Genomic DNA, 23,562 nt, shown 5'->3' on the forward strand with positions numbered 1-23,562 from the left:
AGAGGATAGGAACCAGCACAGATGAGAGAGATGGACATTTAAACAATTTTTTTGTTTATTTATTCTTGAGAGAGAGAGAGAGAGAGAGAGAGAGAGAGAGAGAGAGAGAGTGGGGGAGAAGCAGAGAGAGAAAGGGAGACACAGAATCCGAAGTAGGCTCCAGGATCTAAGCTGTTCAGCACGGAGCCCTATGTGGGGCTCGAACTCATGAGCCACGAGATGATGACCTGAGCCGAAACTGGACACTTAACCAACTAAGCAACCCAGGCGCCCTGAGAGATGGACATTTTAGAGGGTGCAGTATATTAAGAACAATGTATCAGTCTAAGCAGGAATGTGAAATTGAGTAAACGTGTGTTTTCTGTTTTTAACATTTTCATCTTCCATAAACAAAAAAGCTTGCAGAAGGGGAGAAGTGTCAGAACAGAATGAAATAAATTCTACCAGTTTCAGTTGCTGTATCCTGGGGTGTGAAGAGTATGCTGACCAAACCAACTGTCTCTCCACCCCTGACCTGCCACAGTCTTCCACAATACCACCACAAGGGATCAGAGTCAGGAGATTTTGGAGGTGACAACTTGATAAAACTTTGTAATTTCTGTGAAAATATAATTTGTTTTTATTAAAATTCTTTAATTCTTTAAAATAAAGCAAACAGCATCAATAAAAATAAATGTTTTGTACATATTTTAAGACATTTTTATTAAGAAAGCATCATAGATTTAGTACAGAAATTAAATCGAGAAGGGTGTGGTGGGCTGGACAATATCTCCCCAAAATATGTAGGTCCTAATTCCTAGAACCTATGAATGCTACCTTATATGGCAAAACAGACTTTTGCAGGCATGATTAAATTAAGGATCCTGACATGAGATTATTATGGGTTATCTCAATGGGCCATAAATGCAATCACATGTTTTCTTGAAGTAGAAGGTAGAGGGAGATTTGCATAAAGAAGAAGAAGGCAATGCAGTAACAGAAGCAAGATGCTGCATTGCTAGCTGGGTAGGTGAAGGAAGGACAGGAACCAGGAATGCAGGCAGCCTCTAGAAGCTGGAAGAGGCAAGGAATAGATTCTCTCCAGAAGGAACCAGCCCCAGGACACCTCGACCTTAGCCCAGTGAAAATGATTGTGAACTACTGACCTCCAGAACTACAAGAAAATAAATATGCATTGTTTTCAGCCACTAAGTTTGTGGTAATTTGTTACAGTGTCAGCAGCAAACTAATGCAAAGAGAAAATGGGTAATTTTATAAAATTTCCCAACATGAGAACTGGCATATATTATAGGAAAAGCATTATTCATAGGCTAGAATTATTAGGTAAAGCTGTAATTTGAATTTTAACCAAGCTTCACAATTTTTTCTTAGAGAAATTATTAAATGTTGAAGTTTGTGGAAAAGCATACCAAATCAGTGCACAAAGTTCCAAAAAGAAGACAGAAAACCATGGATGGGAAAATTAAAGTTGAATACTATAATTTATTAAACAGGCTGGTCTCATTCAGTAAATCTGTCAAGAAATTACTTTAAAAGCTAGCAATAAGGTATTGTTTAAATATTTATCGTTATTGCCTTGTAAGAAGATTCTTTTAAAGTGATTCTTTCAATAAACATTTATTGAGTTAGACTTTGGGGATAAAACAGTGATCTAAACAGTCTCGAACTTCTTTAAAAAGTTCACATTCTGGAAAACTGGACCAAAAAAGTCAATAAATTTCAAAGACATGAATGCTATGTAAAGGCATATACAGTGAGAATAAACAGAGAAACCTAGGATACTGGCCTGTTTATATTATACTAAGATTTTCAAATATTTAACTCCACAATGGAAAATTCCTGGAAAGTGAAAATATATTGGAAAAATTGGTCCATCCATTCAGAATAGTTCTTTTTAAGTAAAGCAATTTAACCAATGATGCAATTACATTGGTGTCACATCATCTTCCAGGCTAATATGCATGGTAGTTTGGAAAATGGCACATACAAAATGATTAAAAAGGTGTCTTGGTGTTATTTATATATACATTATGGAGAACATCAGTAAAAATATTTTAGAGAATATTATTTTTAAAATCCTGAGATTTACAACTATTACTTCAGACTCGATGGAAATTTGAGGCATGCCTAACTAGCACTGAGAAGTATCTGAAATGCATGACATGATCTACCAAGCATGGTGCTCAATGAATATTGTCCCATTCCTCCCTTAATAATAAATATTAATGATAGAATATGGTGGTAAATACCACACAAAATGATCTGAGTTCAAAAATCAGCAGTAAACATATTAACCAACATATATTTGTTGATTTAAGGAAAAATTAAGGACTTTTCACTTTTCTTGGATGGTCTTATATCCTCCATATGTCATTTTTCCTATTCACTTAATTGAGGAAGGGTAATAATGTCTTGGGGGGGGGGATTGTAAACCAGGTATTATATAAATTGTCCATATTACAAAGATAAGGAATTTACCAATCTACTCTGGGGAGTAAACCAACTAGTACTCAAGTAAAGATGGATACTTAATGACCACCAGATTTCACCTACACTGGTGTACATGTGTAGAAATAATTTATGACATAATGAAGACATATATTTTGACCATCTACAGTTGATCATCTGGAGTTAAGGTCTTGACAAGCACGTAAAAGTATAAAAGATGAGTAAAAGAATAATATGAAGTGAAATAGAATAGAAACATCCTTTTTTTTTTTTATTTCAGAGCTCATGGATGTCTTCAGACATATCAACCAGAGAAGAAAATACAAGTTTCTATTCCACAGTTCATCCTGATTGTTTCCATTTAATGAAGTTTTGTTATTCCAAACGTGTGTTCAGAATTTACACTCTCAATTAATGGTTTTTGTTCATACAACAAAGACTATTTCTCCTCATGTTCATGGAAATGATCAGTGAGTGGAAAATGGCTCAAAAATTTTAAAAGACAATATTAGAAACTCTCCAGCTCCGTTCCTTCCCTCTTCCTCACTCTTGGATCTTATTATGTAATGTAATGTTAATCAGAAGTTGGGAGTGTTCCAAAGGTCCTGACGCCATGGTTGGGATGTCTGAGGTGGGGATGAAGAAAGAAGGTGAAAAATAATGATTCTTTACTGTAGCATGAAACTTTAAACTCAATTCCCCTTCTCTTCTTACAAAGCAAATAACACCAAGTCAAGTTGTTCAGTCAAAGTGACATTTAAATGGTGCCTAAGGATAGTTTCTGTGGCACTGAGTTATTTATTGCCCAGAATCGATATTTTCAACCAATCAGTAGGTGGCAGGAGCTAGCTGAGTCAGGCGGCTAAGACACTGACCCTGGACCAGCCCAACAAAGAGAGGAACGGACTGTAGCAAGGCATCCAGCTAAATCCTTACTCATGTCAAAGGCAGGACCAGAGGACACCCTTAGCCTCCTGCATTTCTCTAGCTCGATCTTTAAGTTAATTTTTCTTTTTCAACATTATGTTTAAAGTTTGAAAGAAAACTTTAATAAAATTGCTGCTCCAATAAAGAAATGATGTCAAAATTTAAAACTAATAATTCTCTGTGATATAACTCTAGAAACGAAATTAAATTGCCATACCAATTGAAGTCTCTTTAGAGTGGAGTACAAAATATCTAATAGGAGTCTTAAAGAGCCACAAGTTAAGAGAGAGCTGAGATCTGAGAAACAATGCTATAGATACACTGCAAAATAAGACACCATTTAGTTTTAACTAAATCTGGTTAGTAATGGAATTAAACTCATACTTTATCTTATATCCACAGAATGTACATTTATGTCTCTACATAACTTTATGATTCATGTGGGCCTAAGTGAAAGCATTCAGTGACCCCAGTGGCAATGCACAGTGGAGAAAGGAAGTGAGTTATATCGATTTATATTTTCATTACTGAGAGAACTAAGAGAGTAGTATATGAAAATGATACAGATAGGCACTTGGAAGACAGTCCATGAAGTAGCAATACATTGATATAGTAACCCACATCCCAGTGTCTAATTCTCAGCTTTGCTGGTTCTCAAACGCAATTTGGTCAAAAAACCTACAGTCAATTGGTTTCCCAGGCCCAATGTACATTTATTAAACTCACAAGTGACATCAGAACACCAATTTATAAAATAAATATTCTTCTACTGTTGCAGTATTTGCCTTCTCTAGAGTACCTATTTTCTTTTTTTAAGACATTTTGGGGGCTAATTTCATAACCAGAAGGTTCTTCCTGTAACCAGAGAAGTTGCATGGTCAATAGGGGTTATTTTATTGTAAACTTTGAGGAATGATCTTTGGCATCAATGGAATAACTAGATATTTTTCTTTCCCCCTTTGGTAATGCTGGATAAACAAGGATAAATTCTTATTAGATTTTCCTATTCTAGATATATTGTAGGTTACTCTTGTCTCTCTCCCTCCCCCACCCAATGCATAATTTAATTTGTTTCCTTTTACAAAGAATCATATTTTCCTAGGAGCAGTCACCCTCACGAACCCACTAACAAGCAACATGTATGTGTATTTCTGCTCTGAATAGCTTTTAGGTTCCTTATTACTAGTGATACTCTAAGACCATCTTACCTCCAAATTATTAGGAAAACTCATTTCACTCATGCACACTGACTACATGGAGAACAAAGGCAGGGAAACTAAACTTGGCTATAGAGATGATGCATCAAATGGTGTCTCAGCATGATATCCAAGCTAGTCCAATCTGGGAGTTATATTAAGGAAAGAAAAATTGTAGCCAACGGAGATACTAGAAGACAAGCAGGAAGCAATCAATGTATACCAGGTCCAGTGCTCCCAGGCAACAGGTGAAGGTGAAAAACAATGGAAAGAAGAAAGCAGGTCAGACACGACATCCAACAAAATGAGCTGAAATTCAGGGTGAAGTTCCAATCTCAACAGGAGGAATCGAGAGCCAATTAGAGAGCCACAGCAGAATCTCAATCACACTTTACAAGCTAACACAATGGAAAATAATGGAAGAATTTGATTAGATTGGAATACGTGTGTCCAGTGACACCAGACACTGAATTTATCCAGGCAGAGTTACATGATGGTTAAGGCATGGGCTTTGGAGTTAGAGAAACAAACAGGCTATCCTGGCTCCACCACCTACCAGCTAAGTGCTGATAGGGAGCCTCAGCTTTTTCACCTGTAAAATAGAAATTATATATTTCAATAGTAAAGCACTTGGCACAATGCCTAGCACTTGAAGATGCTCAATGAATGATAGATATTATTATTCTAGCTTCCAGTTGAGAGGCTGTTGACAGATTGCCTGCTGTGGTAAGGATCTGTGAGTGTTTCTGAGTTAGCAGGATGAAGACCATGTCTGACCCCCAGAGGGTCTGAGGAAGGCAAGGACCAACTGGCTGATTCCTCAACATGTGAAAAAAAAATCATGATGAAGTGTGGTGCAAAGGAGAGAGTAGGGGCTTTGGAGGACAACAACCAGAGTTCAAATCATGTCCCTTGCTCTTCCACTTACTAGATATGTAAGCAAACTATTTTATCTTTTGAATCATTAACAATTTTTCATTTGTAAAACAGAAGTAATAGTTACCTCACAGTGTCAAAATAAGAAAGAAATGAGATAATGGCTTTTGAAAGTGCTTAAAACATAGTACATATTTAAATGTATTTCCCTTTCCTCTCTCTTTCCAACTTGTTCATACATGAAAGAAAAAAGGACATTGTCAGATTTGTCAATGATTGGAAAGTATATCACCTCATGTGCAAAAATTACTCTTCATATGGTTCACATCATTGAAGGATGACTGGAGGAAGTCATAATTGAGGGAGATTTAATAGAATAGGCTATAAATACTAAAGTAGGAGAGAAGTATTACAAATAGTATCAGGAAAATGTTGACGTCAGAGCGGCAGAAGTAGAATATAAAATTTCTAAAATAAGATGCTTAATCAAATGTATGGAGTTTTTTAGTTACAGACTGATGAAAACTGGGAGAGGAAGGATATCCAGGGGAACAACTGACTTCATAATATACATATAAGTTTCCTCCATGTCTTTTCATGGTTTAATAGCTTATTTATTTTAAGTCCTAGATAATGTTTCATTGTTTGGATGTACCACAGTTTATTTATCCATTCATCTGCTAGAGGACATCTTGGTTGCTTCCAAGTTTGGGCAATTATGAAGAAAACTGCTATAAATATCTGTGTGCAGGATTTTGTGTGGATATAAATTTTCAACTCCTTGAAGTAAATACAAAGGAGCGCAATTGCTGGATCATATGGTAAGAGTAGAGTTTTGCTAGAAACTGCCAAACTGTCTTCCAAGGTGGCTGTACGATTTTGCATTCCCACCAGGAATGCATGAGAGTTCCTGTTGCTCCGCATCCTTGCCAGCATTTGGTATTGTCAGTGTCCTGGATTTTGGACATTCCAATAGCTTGTGTAGCAGCATCTCGTCGTCATTTTAGTTATCTCACACTGTTAACAGGCAGTCACCATGGTTAGATTCAAAGCGTTATTTCTGCCTTTATCTTCTGTAGGCAATAGTGTGAATTTCAGTTCAGTTCTCTAACCCTTTGCTGCACTGGTTTGGCTTCAACTCAGATGAGCATTATTCAGGGACTAACTGGAGACTTGTGTGAATGTTTCAAATTTCATTTCTGCTCCTTAAGCCTTTGCTGTGTTGCTTGTCTCTGTCTCCTGCTTGTATCACTCAGGGGTTTGACTATGTCTTGTGTGGTTTCATAAACAATTGGAGACCCATTCTTCAGCTTTCTCCCCTCCTATGTACTCCTCCACTCTCCTGCCTGGTTCCTCTGGCCAGAAAGATGGGTTTCTCTTGGAGTTTTAGCTGCCTGTGGGGCTCCTGTGCTGATCCATGGCTAGGACACGCCCTTGGGGAAAACTGCTACAGAAGAAGCCCAGCCTGAAGATTGATTTCCTTTCACAATAATGCTTTTGTTTACTTTTCAGAGGTCACAGGTGGTTCGTTTTGTGTTTTGTTCTGTGTTTTAGTTGTAATCAGCTGAAGGAGTAGGCTGTAGTGGGTTTACTCCACCATATTGGAACCAGAACCAAAACCTTTCTGGGAACTTTTAAAATAACACTAATAGAACTAAGGCAAGAGTTGCTGCCTATTCCAATTATTCCAGAGCAACAAAAAAGACATAATTTTCACAGCAAAAGACAGAATTTTTTTAGGTTTATTTATTTATTTTGAAAGAGAGAGAGAGAGAGTGAGAGCAGGGGAGGAGCAGAAAGAGATGGAGAGAGAGAGAATCCCAAGCAGGCTCTGCACTGTCAGTGTGGAGTCTGATGAGGGGTTTGATCTCACAAACTGTGAGATCAAGACCTGAGCTGAAATCGAGTCAGACACTTAACTGACTGAGCCACCTAGGCACCCTAAAATGACTGAAATTTTGTAAATGCATGACATAATATACAATGACAGAACTTCTATCAACTGGAAAAGTATGGGGTGCCTGCGTGCCTCGGTTGGTTAAGTGTCCAACTTTAGCTCAAGTCATGATCTCACAAGTCATGAGTTTGAGCCCCATATCAGGCTCTCAGGCACATGAGGCTCACATCAGTGAAGAACCCCTCTCAGATCCTCTGTCTTCTTCTCTCTCCCTCCCACATGCATGTTCTCTCTCTCTCTCAAAAATAAACATTTAAAAATTTGGAAAAGTATGAAAACTAATATGAATTTATACATATAAAACTAGGGGCACCTGGGTGGCTCAGTCAGTTAAGCGTCCGACTTTGGCTCAGGTCATGATCTCGCGGTTCGTGGGTTCAAGCCCCACGTTGGGCTCTGTGCTGACAGCTCAGAGCCTGGAGCCTGCTTCAGATTCTGCGTTTCCCTATCTCTCTGCCCCTCCCCCACACATGCTCTGTTTCTCTCAAAAATAAACATTAAAAAAAATTTTTTTTAAATACGTATAAAAATAAATGGTTGGACAAAGATACTTAATGAACAGCAACAAATCAGAAACAGCAATAATGTTAGCCATGTAGAATTAATTTATTTTTTCACAGCTTTATTGAGATATAATTCACATGCCATACAATTCACCTTTTTAATATGCACAATAGTTTTTAATATATTCAAAGGTATGTGCAACCATGACCACAGTCAATTTTAGAACTTTTTCATCATCTCAAAAAAAAATCCCATACTCTTTAGCTATCATTTCACCCAACCCTCCAAATCCTCCACCTCCACCCCAGCTACCATTAATCTACTTTCTCTATAGACAGATTTCCATGTTTGGCACATTTAATATGGAATAAATCATATAATAGGTGGTCTTTTGTGACTGGCTTCTTTTACTTAGCATAATGTTTTCAAGGTTCATCCATGTTGTAACATGCATCAGTATTTGATTACTTTTGAAGGTCAAATCATATTCCCTTGTATGTATACACCACATAATTATTTTTTTTTACCCAATTGATGGATACCCAGTTGGGCTATTGCCACCATTTGGCTGTTATGAATAATGCTGTCACAAACATTTATGTCCACGAATCTATAAATATCTCCATTTGTGTAGATATGTTTTCATTTCTCTTGAATATATAACTAGGAGTGGAACTGCTGTGTCATGTAGTAAACTGTGTCAGTTTGAGCAACTGCCAGAGTGTTTTCCACAGTGGTTGCACCATTTTACATTCCCACCAGCAGCACATGAGGGTTCTGGTTTCCCACATCCTTGTCAACACTTATTTTCTGACTTTTTGATTATAACCATCCTAGTGCATATGAAGTAGTACTTACTGCAGTTTGACTTGCCTTTCCCTGATGACTAATGAGAATATTTTCATGTACTTATTAGCCATTTATATATCTTCCTTGGAGATATATCTATTTAGATCTTTGTCCGTGTTTTAATTGGGTTGTCATTTTACTGTTGAGTTATATAAGTTCTTTATATATTCTGGATATAAGTCCCTTATCAGATATATGATTTGCAAATATTTTCTCACATTCTATGGATATGTTTTCACTTTCTTGGTGATGTCCTTTGAAACAAAGAAGTTTTTACATTTTTAAGTCCAATTTATCTTCTTTCTTTTGTTGCTCATATTTTTGGCATCATATCTAATACATGACAAGTACAAGGTCATGAAGATTTACCCCTATATTTTCTTCTAAGAGCTTGATAATTTTAGCTCTTACATTTAGATTTTTGATCCATTTTGAGTTAATTATTGCAAAAGCCAAGTAGAATTAAACCAAAAATATTACATGAGATAAACAGTCCATTGAAAATATTTTAAGAGTTAATACAGATATAATAACATTGAATTTTTTTGGACAAATTCTGTAGCAATAAAATGCAGTTGTTACAAGGTTAAAACTATACAGATAAGTTTACATAAATATGATCCTATTGATAAATTTTAGCATATAAATGTTACTCTGTGCCATCAAAGGAAAATAAGAATATAGAGGATAGAAACACTATATATAACGGGTCAAAATTAATATATAAATACCAAATTTTACAACTTAGGGAAAACATAACTTTCCTATATTTGACTGTACACAAAATATTTATAAATATTTATTTAAATTTTCAACCATTGGAGGATCCTGGGAAGATGGCGGCGTAGGAGGACGCTGGGCTCACCGCGCGTCCTGCTGATCACTTAGATTCCACCTACACCTGCCTAAATAACCCAGAAAACTGTGAGAAGACTAGCAGAACAGAGTCTCTGGAGCCAAGCGCAGACGAGAGGCCCACAGAAGAGGGTAGGAAGGGCGGCGAGGCGGTGCGCGCTCCACAGACCGGCGGGAGGGAGCCAGGGCGGAGGGGCAGCCTGCTGGCCAAGCAGAGCCCCCGAGTCTGGCTTGCAAAAGCAGAGGGGCCAGACGGAGTGTATTCTGACAGCAAGCAGGACTTAGCATCTGGGAGGTCTTAAGTTAATAGCTCTGCTCGGAAAGCGGGAAGGCTGGAGGACAACGGGAGGGAGAGTTGTTGAGACCCGGACGACAGACCTCATCTTGGCGGGGAACAAAGGCGCTCGCCAGAGCCATCTCCCTCGCCCATCCACCATCCAAAATCCCAAAGGGAACCAGTTCCTGCCCGGGAACTTGCTTGCACCATGCAAACACCCAAAGCTGTGCTTCTGCGGATCCATCCCTCCGGCGGGTCTGACTCCCGCCCGGTGCCGCAGGGCCCCTCCTGAAGCGGATCTCCGAAGGAAAAGCGAGCTGAGCCTGCCCCTCCCGCCCCTGTGCACCTTGCCGATCCACCCCAGCTAATACGCCAGATCCCCAGCACCACAAGCCTGGCAGTGTGCAAGTAGCCCAGACGGGCCACGCCACCCCACAGTGAATCCCGCCCCTAGGAGAGGGGAAGAGAAGGGACACACCAGTCTGACTGTGGCCCCAGCGGTGGGCTGGGGGTAGACTTCAGGTCTGACTGCGGCCCCGCCCACCAACTCCAGTTATACACCACAGCGCAGGGGAAGTGCCCTGCAGGTCCACACCACTCCAGGGACTACCCAAAATGACCAAACGGAAGAATTCCCCTCAAAAGAATCTCCAGGAAATAACAGCTAATGAACTGATCAAAAGGGATTTAAATAATATAACGGAAAGTGAATTTAGAATAACAGTCATAAAATTAATCGCTGGGCTTGAAAACAGTATAGAGGACAGCAGAGAATGTCTTGCTACAGAGATCAAGGGACTGAGGAACAGCCAGGAGGAGCTAAAAAATGCTATCAATGAACTGCAAAATAAAAAGGAGACAACTACGGCTCGGATTGAAGAGGCAGAGGAGAGAATAGGTGAACTAGAAGATAAAATTATGGAAAAAGAAGAAGCTGAGAAAAAGAGATAAAAAAATCCAGGAGTATGAGGGGAAAATTAGAGAACTAAGTGATGCACTAAAGAGAAATAATCTACACATAACTGGTATTCCAGAGGAGGAAGAGAGAGGGAAAGGTGCTGAAGGTGTACTTGAAGAAATAATAGCTGAGAACTTCCTGGATCTGGGGAAGGAAAAAGGCATTGAAATCCAAGAGGCACAGAGAACTCCCTTCAGACGTAACTTGAATCGATCTTCTGCATGACATATCATAGTGAAACTGGCAAAATACAAGGATAAAGAGAAAATTCTGAAAGCAGCTAGAGATAAATGTGCTCTAACATATAAAGGGAGACCTATAAGACTCATGACTGATCTCTCTTTTGAAACTTGGCAGGCCAGAAAGGAATGGCAGGAGATCTTCAACGTGATGAACAGAAAAAATATGCAGCCGAGAATCCTTTATCCAGCAAGTCTGTCATTTAGAATAGAAGGAGAGATAAAGGTCTTCCCAAACAAAAACTGAAGGAATTTGTCACCACTAAACCAGCCCTACAAGAGATCCTAAGGGGGATCCTGTGAGACAAAGTACCAGAGACATCGCTACAAGCATGAAACCTACGGACATCACAATGACTCTAAACCCATATCTTTCTATAATAACACTGAATGTAAATGGACTAAATGTGCCAACCAAAAGACATAGGGTATCAGAATGGATAAGGAAACAAGACCCATATATTTGCTGTCTACAAGAGACTCATTTTAGACCTGAGGACACCTTCAGATTGAGAGTGAGGTGATGGAGAACTATTTATCATGCCACTGGAAGCCAAAAGAAAGCTGGAGTAGCCATACTTATATCAGACAAACTAGACTTTAAAATAAAGGCTGTAACAAGAGATGAAGAAAGGCATTATATAATAATCACAGGGTCTATCCATCAGGAAGAGCTAACAATTATAAATGTCTATGCGCCGAATACAGGAGCCCCCAAATATATAAAACAATTACTCACAAACATAAGCAACCTTATTGATAAGAATGTGGTCATTGCAGGGGACTTTAACACTCCACTTACAGAAATGGATAGGTCATCTAGACACACGGTCAATAAAGAAACAAGGGCCCTGAATGATACATTGGATCAGATGGACTTGACAGATATATTTAGAACTCTGCATCCCAAAGCAACAGAATATACTTTATTCTCAAGTGCACATGGAACATTCTCCAAGATAGATCACATACTGGGTCACAAAACAGCCCTTCATAAGTATACAAGAATTGAAATCATACCATGCATACTTTCAGACCACAATGCTATGAAGCTTGAAATCAACCACAGGAAAAAGTCTGGAAAACCTCCAAAAGCATGGAGGTTAAAGAATACCCTACTAAAGAATGAATGGGTCAACCAGGCAATTAGAGAAGAAATTTAAAAATATATGGAAACAAACGAAAATGAAAATACAACAATCCAAACGCTTTGGGATGCAGCAAAGGCAGTCCTGAGAGGAAAATACATTGCAATCCAGGCCTATCTCAACAAACAAGAAAAATTCCCAATACAAAATCTAACTGCGCACCTAAAGGAAACAGAAGCAGAACAGCAAAGACAGCCTAAATCCAGCAGAAGAGAAATAATAAAGATCAGAGCAGAAATACACAATATAGAATCTAAAAAAACTGTAGAGCAGATCAACGAAACCAAGAGTTGGTTTTTTGAAAAAATAAACAAAATTGATAAACCTCTAGCCAGGCTTCTCAAAAAGAAAAGGGAGATGACACAAATAGATAAAATCATGAATGAAAATGGAATTATTACAACCAATCCCTCAGAGATACAAGCAATTAGCAGGGAATACTATGAAAAATTATATGCCAACAAACTGGAAAACCTGGAAGAAATGGACAAATTCCTAAACACCCACACTCTTCCAAAACTCAATCAGGAGGAAATAGAAAGCTTGAACAGACCCATAACCAGTGAAGAAATTGAATCGGTTATCAAAAATCTCCCAATAAGAGTCCAGGACCAGATGGCTTCCCAGGGGACTTCTACCAGACGTTTAAAGCAGAGATAATACCTATCCTTCTCAAGCTATTCCAAGAAATAGAAAGGGAAGGAAAACTTACAGACTCATTCTATGAAGCCAGTATTACTTTGATTCCTAAACCAGACAGAGACCCAGTAAAAAAAGAGAACTACAGGCCAATATCCCTGATGAATATGGATGCAAAAATTCTCAATAAGATACTAGCAAATCGAATTCAACAGCATATAAAAAGAATTATTCACCATGATCAAGTGGGATTCATTCCTGGGATGCAGGGCTGGTTCAACATTCACAAATCAATCAATGTGATACATCACATTAATAAAAGAAAGATAAGAACCATATGATCCTGTCAATTGATGCAGAAAAGGCCTTTGACAAAATCCAGCAACCTTTCTTAATAAAAACCCTCGAGAAAGTCGGGATAGAAGGAACATACTTAAACATCATAAAAGCCATTTATGAAAAGCCCACAGCTAACATCATCCTCAATGGGGAAAAACTGAGAGATCAGGAACACGACAGGGATGTCCAATCTCACCGTTGTTGTTTAACATAGTGTCGGAAGTTCTAGCATCAGCAATCAGACAACAAAAGGAAATCAAAGGCACCCAAATTAGCAAAGATGAAGTCAAGCTTTCGCTTTTTGCAGATGACATGATATTATACATGGAAAATCCGATAGACTCCACCAGAAGTCTGCTAGAACTGATACATGAATTTAGCAAAGTTGCAGGATACAAAATCAATGTACAGAAATCAGTTGCATTCTTATACACTAACAATGAAGCAACAGAAAGACAAAGAAAGAAACTGATCCCATTCACAATTGCACCAAGAAGCATAAAATACCTAGGAATAAATCTAACCAAAGATGTAAAAGATCTGTATGCTGAAAACTATAGAAAGCTTATGCAGGTAATTGAAGAAGATATAAAGAAATGGAAAAACATTCCGTGCTCATGGATTGGAAGAATAAATATTGTCAAAATGTCAATACTACCCAAAGCTATCTACACATTCAATGCAATCCCAATCAAAATCGCACCAGCATTCTTCTCGAAACTAGAACAAGCAATCCTAAAATTCATATGGAACCACAAAAGGCCCCAAATAGCCAAAGTAATTTTGAAGAAGAAGACCAAAGCAGGAGGCATCACAATCCCAGACTTTAGCCTCTACTACAAAGCTGTCATCATCAAGACAGCATGGTACTGGCATAAAAACAGACACATAGACCAATGGAATAGAATAGAAACCCCAGAACTAGACCCACAAACGTATGGCCAACTAACCTTTGACAAAGCAGGAAAAGAATATCCAATCGAAAAAAGACAGTCTCTTTAACAAATGGTGCTGGGAGAACTGGACAGCAACATGCAGAAGATTGAAACTAGACCACTTTCTCACACCATTCACAAAAATAAACTCAAAATGGATAAAGGACCTGAATGTGAGACAGGAAACCATCAAAACCCTAGAGGAGAAAGCAGGAAAAGACCTCTCTGACCTCAGCCTCAGCAATTTCGTACTTGACACATCCCCAAAGGCAAGGGAATTAAAAGCAAAAATGAACTACTGGGACCTTATGAAGATAAAAAGCTTCTGCACAGCAAAGGAAACAACCAACAAAACTAAAAGGCAACCAACAGAATGGGAAAAGATATTTGCAAATGACATATCGGACAAAGGGCCAGTATCCAAAATCTATAAAGAGCTCACCAAACCCCACACCTGAAAAACACATAACCCAGTGAAGAAATGGACAGAAAATATGAATAGACACTTCTCTAAAGAAGACATCCGGATGGCCAACAGGCACATGAAAAGATGCTCAATGTCGCTCCTCATCAGGGAAATACAAATCAAAACCACACTCAGATATCACCTCACGCCAGTCAGAGTGGCCAGAATGAACAAATCAGGAGACTACAGATGCTGGAGAGGATGTGGAGAAACGGGAACGCTCTTGCACTGTTGGTGGGAATGCAAACTGGTGCAGCCACTCTGGAAAACAGTGTGGAGGTTCCTCAAAAAATTAAAAATAGACCTACCCTATGACCCAGCAATAGCACTGCTAGGAATTTACCCAAGGGATACAGGAGTACTGATGCATAGGGGCACTTGCCCCAGTGTTTATAGCAGCACTCTCAACAATAGCCAAATTATGGAAAGAGCCTAAATGTCCATCAACTGATGAATGGATAAAGAAATTGTGGTTTACACAATGGAGTACTACGTGGCAATGAGAAAGAACGAAATATGGCCCTTTGTAGCAACATGGATGGAACTGGAGAGTGTGATGCTAAGTGAAATAAGCCATACAGAGAAAGACAGATACCATATGTTTTCACTCTTATGTGGATCCTGAGAAACTTAACAGAAACCCATGGGGGAGGGGAGGGAAAAAAAAAAAAAGAGGTTAGAGTGGGAGAGAGCCAAAGCATAAGAGACTTAAAAACTGAGAACAAACTGAGGGTTGATGGGGGGTGGGAGGGAGGGAAGGGTGGGTGATGGGTATTGAGGAGGGCACCTTTTGGGATGAGCACTGGGTGTTGTATGGAAACCAACTTGACAATAAACTTCATATATTGAAAAAAAATAAAAAATAAAAAAATAAATTTTCAACCATTAACAAAACTGTAAAAGCAGAACTTTTATATCTTACTTTTTGAAATAATTCAACAAAATAAACACTATAAATTTTCAATATCTTTGAAAGGTTTAACCCTCTCTTAAATAAAATCACTGAAAGAAAATGAAAAACACACTACATCACAAAATAAGAAAGTTCAAAGTTAACGCTGTTGGGATGGGTCAAAAATGCTCACAAAGGTAAATTCATACCCGTAAATCCTTTCATTGGTCACAATGAGAAAGTTCATTCAAATTAAACTGAAGCTTTAAGCAAAGAGCAGTAACAAAATCTCTAAGGAAAAATGGCAAAAGTAATTAGAAAACAAATTAAACAATGAATTGATTATTACTGCCAATTAATTTAAAATTCATAACTAATACATTACATAAGCCTCTGTTAAATCTAAATAGAAAAAATACAAATTTTAAAAAGCTATACATAGGAAATTGCAAAATATCATACATAAAAATTTTTATTACAGGAGAATACACAACTGTATGCTAGTAACACTGAAAGCTTCTAAAAAACATACAACTTTCCATAATAAGTAATTAAGTTAAAAAAGGACATACAAAACAGGTATTATGAAGAATTAAGGAAGTCATCAATAAGTGACCTCCATAAAATGGCTCCTGCCTGTAATGCATATACTATTGAACTTTTTTGAAATTTAAAGAGATAATTTTCATTTAAGAAAAAAGATGACAAACTTTGTAACTTATTATGTAAAGTAGATAATACTGATTCTAGGAATTCCAATATTGACAAATCCAATATAAGAAGAGCCAGAAATAGAGAACAGAGCAAACAGAGAAGAGGAAATTATTACTGAATATAAAAAGTCTTCCTCAAACTGAAGAGCATAAATGCTCAGAAAAATAAAAGTACTGCTAAGCTCTGGGTGATAAAAGTTCCATGCATCCTCATAAAAATTTTAAATACCAAAGTTTTAAAGAATAGTATGAATAGTTGCAGGTAACATTTATTGAGCATTAGCTATACCAGCTACTCTTCTAAACACTTCACAATATTAACTTATTTAATCCCCATAACAACTTTTTCAATTAAATAGGACTTTCTCCTATTTACAAATGGAGAATGGGAAACACAGAGGATTTAAGTAACTTGCCAACTTCATACTGATAGTTAGCAGTGAAGCTGGGATTCAAACCTAAGGCAGTATGACACTGGAGGCCAAATCTTGGCCATTAAGTGCAAAAGAAACAACAGGTCCTTCTTAAAGGGTTGGGAATCATATCTGCATCAGATTTCTCATTATCACTGGCTTTTTAAAAGACACCTATGGTAGTAGTACAATTCTAACGCTCTAAGGGAAAACTATTTTTAATTGTATAAAAATACAATTTAGCTGTCTACCCAGCTAAACCATCACCATTTCTGATAACAGAATGACATTTTTAAACATAAAAAAGACACAGAAATTTTCTTGCCATGCACATTCTCGTTACTTAAGGGTGTTTGCCAGAAAAATGAAAAAAAAAAAAAAAACAATTCATGGAAAGGGAGAATTTATCCCAAGAGACCCAACCCAGGATTTAACACAATATTCCAACACCACAACAAGTCAGTAGAGCCAGTAGGTCACTACAGAACAAGATAACTGATGGTTGTAAGGAAGAAATATCTAGGATAAAAAAGTACATGATTCAGTAATAGCATGATTAAGAAGATGGAAAGACTTGAGTAATATTACAGATATTTTATTACAGAAAAAGAAAGTCCAGAAGAACAAATAAAAAAGCAATACACAAAGTCATGGTCTAAATGTGAAACAAATCAGAATGTGGCATAATTTAAAGCAAATAATAAAATGTAAGAATATTCTATCCATGTTACCAACAATAGGATTTTTCTCCTTAAAATGGACATTGCTTCAATTTACATGAGAGTTGATATACTGGTCAAAGCTGATAGAAAGTGAAATTAAATGATTAAAATTTGCAAAGGCAATTGAAAAACAAAAATAATAATACAGTTGTCTGAACTTGGAAGGATAAGGGCAAGAGAGAGGGTGAAACTAGAGGAATTTATCACAGAGTAAATATTTTCTACCAGCAATTAACCAATGAAAAGAGAGTACCTTGTAGAATTATAAAAATAAATGTTAAAGGTGTGGGAAGTAAAACTGACAATTGGGGTGGGGAACAACATCCTCTTGCTAATATTGCTTTAATTGAGAAGGACTTCATTAGTGAAACACTTCCCCCTCTCTCCACTCTGGTTCCTGTGTTTCTGAAGAAGTGGACACTAGCATAGCTCTGCCCTCTTTTGTCTTTTCTCTCTAAGCAAAAGCTATACACTGAGAGCTTGCATTCCTCTGCATTCTCCTCCTGTTCTATGGAAAGGTAGAGACCTTTGGTGATCGAGCACTGCTTATGACTGAGTGGAGAACTGTCTAGTTCTGGGGAGCAGTGTTAGGAAGACCATTTGCCCACAGATGTAAGCCACATTTCCTACATCAGTTTTAACACTTATTGAGGTGTTACTTTAGTCCTATTTTACTAGGTAGATCTGTTTCACAGTTGCTTAATAACTCAGACAAGTGTAAGGGTGTTATTTATTGTCTCCTTTTAAACCCTAACCATTGGTATCTCCAAGGAGCTACACTATTATCTGTGGGTGGTGAGATTTAGATTTCTGTAAAAATGTTCTAAGGACACCACAATGGCAGAGAAATCTTAAACTTCGTTTAGTGTTCTCATTAGCGATAATATTAGCATCTTCGTATTGCAAAGAATCTTTATTTGTTTTGTCACATAATGAAAATAAGAAACCATGCTAACGGTGTTAGGAACCAATAGCTTTTACTGAAAAAAGATCCAAGCATAAGACCCAAGAAGTTAAAATTCACATACTTTTTAATTGATATTAGAAATATTGAAAAGAACTCATTTTATCTTTTCAAAAATTCGTATTTTGTTACTTTTGCTACTTGTCTCTGTTCATTGAAAAGACCCAGAAGCAAAGACTGGCAATGTCTTTTCTCAAGAAAGTAGGCTTTGGTTATGGAGAACACTCTGAGCTTATTTCACTCTCATCGTTCTTGCCTTCCCCCTGCCAGGCTCCCAGGAGTTTCTTACTCTCAAGCTATTCACCTCAGCCGGCAGCAGTTAATCAAAATTATGATTATGATTTGAGTGTTCCTACCCATTAATGGCTCTGGCAGCTTCAGCTCCAGATATGTAGATCATGTGGATGTTACTCTGGATGCCCCTCTCTCTCCAGGTTTCAGCATGGCAATTTGCTCTGCAACCCAGTTCTCTGATGAGTCCAAGGAAACTCATTCATATTGTTTGTCCAGTTTTCTTCTTGTTGTAAGGATGGGACTGACAACTTCTAAGCCCTTCACACGTTGGAACTGAAGCCACATGTGACTGCACTATTTGCTTTTGTGTGTTTGAAATCTGTCATCTTTAAAACTTAGCAAGAAAAAGATGGAGGGGCGTGTGGGTGGTTCGGTCGGTTAAGTGCGCAACTCCTGATTTCAGCCCAGATCATGATCTCATGGTTTGTGAGTTTGAGCCCTGCATTGGGCTCCTCGCTGACAGTAGAGAGCCTGCTTGGGATTCACTGTCTCTGCCCCACACTCCTTCTCTCTCTCTCTCTCAAAATAAATAAACTTAGAGAAAAGAAAGATTGAGGAAGAAGATATAAGAAATTTCTCTGAAAATAACCCCAGTGCCTGAGAAGCAGTATAACAATATAGTACATTGATTAAGATTGTTCTATCTTTTAAAACAAGCATGCAGATTCATGTAATATTGATAATTATGTGATATAAAGTCTTAATACGGTATTCAAGTATATACGAGCTATAGTCATGCCTGTGTAAACTATGTGCACATATAGGAAAACAACTGAAAGAAAAGACACAAAGTATATTGATAGGCTTCCTATATGGAGTGTGTGTCTCATTTAACATTCCTTTTTCAGCAAGTGCTACTGATCAGAGTGCTTCCTGTCCTTCAGGCGCGTGTTATTGGGGGGAAACACTTTAGAAATACCCATCTAGAGCCACTGCTTCTTTCTTTGGCATATGATTGAGACTTCAGTGGTTTTACTACCTTTGGCTGTCCTGAGCACAGTTTCATTCGTATCTCTCGGCAGTACAAATAGGGACAGTCAACCTGTTTACCCCAATAAGCGTAACACAAATCTGTAGCTGTAATTAGATTTATTAACGAAGGGCCCCTGCCCCGTAAGTCTGTGTTCTTAAAATTTTAAAATTTCCCACCATTTCAAATATAATTCCTTTTTCTCCGATTCAACTGAACACATATTTGCATCACGACTGTGTGACAGGCTCAGTGACTGGATTCTGGGAGAAATGAAAAGATGAAGAAGCAATGTCTGCCCACAAAGGCTTCATAATATAAGAGGTTAAGAGAGAACTAGGCAAATCGCTAGCAAACAAGGTTGGATAATACTTAAAAAACAGGAACCGATTACATCCGGAAAGTCTCTGGGAAAAGCAGTGACATTTGTCATGGGCCTTGACTAATGGACAGAATGTGAGCAGACAAAGATGTGGAAGGGTAGGATTTCTGAGAGAGAGCCCTGAGCACAGACACAGAACCAGCACAGTTTGAATAAGCTTGGAAAGCTAAAGTGATTATTCTTTTTATTGATCGAATTTAATGACTGAGATTATTTTATATCAAAATCCCAAAGCAGCCACTTGAAGAAAGTTTAACAATTTAGTCACTTTGAAATAAACTTTACCCTGAGCTCCAAAAACTAAATACATTTCTCAATTCCATCCTGAATGGAATCACACAAATTCAATCAGAGGTATATTATAGAAACAAATGAAGAAGAATTCAGATTAAAGTTCCCAAATCCTAATCCTTATTCCTTCGTTCAAATGACACCTACCGTTTCAAACAATGTGTTCTCTAAATGCATTGGATTATGTTACCACAGACCTAATAATTCTTGCTTAGAGTATGAACACCTTGCAGAATCTGAAAAACACCAAGAAGATCTTGGAGCTGGGGTCAGTGAGGATATGGAATGGCCGGAGATACGCAGACTTGGGCAAAAATCTGTTGTCACATTTTCCACACTTCAATTGCTAATAAAAACTTGGTAATGATGGCAGAAGTCTTTTCTGGAAACACTTACGACATCGGTAATGACCCATACTGGGGAGATAAATCCAGTATGTAGCCATGCTTAAGTAAAAGAAATTCTTATTACCTCATTTGTCTACTAATAAGTGTGTCTTTGGAGGGTTCTTTAAATATTATTGATATAGTGAGTGATAAAAGAAGACTGTTATTGCCTGAAAACACTGAATAACTTACCTTCATTATAGCACATCCACTGGAGGTTTTTCAGTTTGTGTGAAAGGTAGAGTTCAGAAAAGTCTGCTTTTATTATGAAGAAGAAAATCATGCCCTTGATAATTTTTTTAAGTCATCATTATTAAAAGATTTCAGCTGCCTTCTTTTGTGTAGTTGTGATGTCAGCTTCCAACATCTAATTTAATACAATCTGTGTCTCTTCCACCCTCTTCTTAGACTTTGAGGGATGACGTACCTTGACTTAGAATTTATTCATTATTTGTCACATATTTGCTAAACCCTAATGTATGTCCTGCAGTATGCTGAATGACAGGGACTCAGCTGGAAACAGTTCCGACAAGAGCCCTGCCTGCTGTCAAGTTCTCAACCCAGCACTACCAGTATGACTCCAATATCTCTCCTCCTAAAGTATAAGCTCCAGCACCTTTTCATACTGTCTTCTCTCCGGTGTTAGCACAAGGCCTTAATGCAGGTGCTTGCTACATATTTACTAAGTAGAATTTCAACTTACATTTTCTATCTCACATTAGAGTTGATTGTGTCCTAGTATTCTTCCTAAGCTAGTGACTGAGGAGAGACAGGGTGGCAGAGAAGAGCTACTCTTCTGCTGAGACACACAGCTAGACTACATTTTCCAGCTTCCTTTGCAGTTGTGACCACATGACTAAATTCTAGTCAGTAATGTGTAAGAAGTGACACCACCTCTGAAGCTGGACATAAACTCCTCTCGTAAGACACCCTCCATGCTGTTAGATGCTGACCCCCTCAAAGTCGTCAGGAGCCAGATGAGGACACAGAATTAATGTGTGGAGCAGAACTCTCCTACTCACCTGAATCTGTCCTGGACTGTTGACAGAAACAAGAAATAAACCTCTATTATGTGTATGCCATTAGTTGTTTTTAGTCAATTTGTTAGAACAGCAAGGTTATCCAAATTAATAAATGTCTTTGCACATTGTACAGAATAAACTTTAGAATGCTAAGTGATGGGACTTAATTTAGAAAAAAAGTCTCCTCCTCTGGTGTCAGAAACACTATTGTCTACAGTTGACATGTGACTGCTTTGGCCAGAAAACATCAAGCCCCAGAAGTCACAGGTTTCACTCTCGTTTAGATGTTTAATAGTCAAGTAAGTGATAGCAAAGGTGAATGATGATTTATATGAAGTACTTCTTTTCTCTGTATTATAAATTCACAGTTGGGAGAGAAAACCGAATGCATTTACAGTCTTCCCAAGCTACCATAGGCTCACTGTTGACACTGAAGTTTGTCTCGATCTAACCAAGATACTTGTCAAAATTTATCAACGTATCTATTTACTTCTCTTTTTACCTATAGTTCTCTTCACCTTCTACTAGTTTACCTGAAAAGAGTAGGAAGATGCTTTTCAGAGTCCCTTTCACTCTATCCAAAATACAATTAAATGTATTTTGCTAGAAGTAAAGATAAAGCAGACATATCACACATGCACACACGCGCACGTGCACACACACACACACACACACACACACACAAGGACAGCCCTATGCTAGCTCACCAATAAATGACATACTACTTTCTAAACAGAGAAAAACATTTATTTCGGAAAAGACTGCATATTTTTTCTATCACTTTGTGATTTCATAGTAAGTGGATATGATTTAGCTAGAACACTTGGACCAGAAAATAAATGACTCCTGCTCATCCTGTGGGTGCCAACTACGTTCAAGCATGAGGGGTTGCTGGCCCGCAGTGCCAACATACAGCACCTTCGCAGGGAGGCCAAGGCCCTCATGCTCCAGCAATACCAGACGGCGCTCCGATGAGGCGGGCTGCTTCTGGCAGGTGGTAGCACAGGAGGTAGTAAGTGAAAGCAGCTCAGCATAAATAGTTCCAGTGAAATACAAGAATAATATTCTGGCGTCCTCAACTCATTTTCTCTCATTCATGACTCACAATAAACGCATATTCTGATGGGCAAATGGCTAAACTACCCCAAAGAAATGAAGATTCATCTCTAACCTCTAAATGGAAACTCTCCACTGATCTGGAAACCTTTCCCCCTCAAGTTAAGCAAAGTTTGAACAGATACGATTCTCTCCTCATTGACCTTGGAAATTTGTCCCAGGCTGTCAGCCATTCTGGTCATCTCCTCTAGACCAGCTGCTGTCTTCCTATCAAGGGGGATTTGGAGCATTCCATGGGTCAGAAGAAGGTAATGTGTTCTGGGCCATTTCTAATCCCTGGAAAGCCCCCGGTGTAGAAGATTGCACCAGCCAACAAGAGAAAGAGGGGAAGACACAGAGAGGCAGAGACAAAGACAGTATTTGACCCAGGGGGGGAAAATGAAAAAAAAAAAAATAGACAACAAACAAATTAAAAGTGTAATAACTCTAAGAATTAAGACATTTATTTTCATGGGTGAAAAATGTAATTTCAGGGTTTTACTTCAGGGAGATAAAAATGAAAATTTACAGAGGCCCTTCACATTTAAAATACATTGTGTTGAAACTTGATGATGGGTGAAAAAGAATTATACTATCTGCTCTCTAATTTTTCACAGATTTGAAAATTCCCCCATGAAAATTACAAAAATTAAAAAAAAAACTACTTAAATAGTCCACACCGATTAACAAGTATTTCTCACCCATTTACCATGTTTGTAATTCTATTTCTACTAAGTTTCATTTTTCAAAAATATTCCTATTTCCACAGACATAATTACAAAGAGGTTATATAACTCAGCAACAA

The 23,562-nt window shown here is 38.0% G+C and overlaps 1 long non-coding RNA gene across 1 annotated transcript in view; it reads right to left on the reverse strand.

The window, feature by feature from the left end:
* Positions 1-284: 284 nt before the first annotated feature.
* Positions 285-23,562, reverse strand: part of LOC122235020 — a 90,389-nt gene continuing 67,111 nt past the window's right edge. Inside the window, exon 3 of the long non-coding RNA XR_006213102.1 lies at positions 285-598. This is a non-coding gene — a long non-coding RNA (uncharacterized LOC122235020). The remainder of the gene's footprint in view (positions 599-23,562) is intronic.

This window comes from Panthera tigris, chromosome F2, assembly GCF_018350195.1.
Source record: "Panthera tigris isolate Pti1 chromosome F2, P.tigris_Pti1_mat1.1, whole genome shotgun sequence".
NCBI lineage: Eukaryota > Metazoa > Chordata > Mammalia > Carnivora > Felidae > Panthera > Panthera tigris.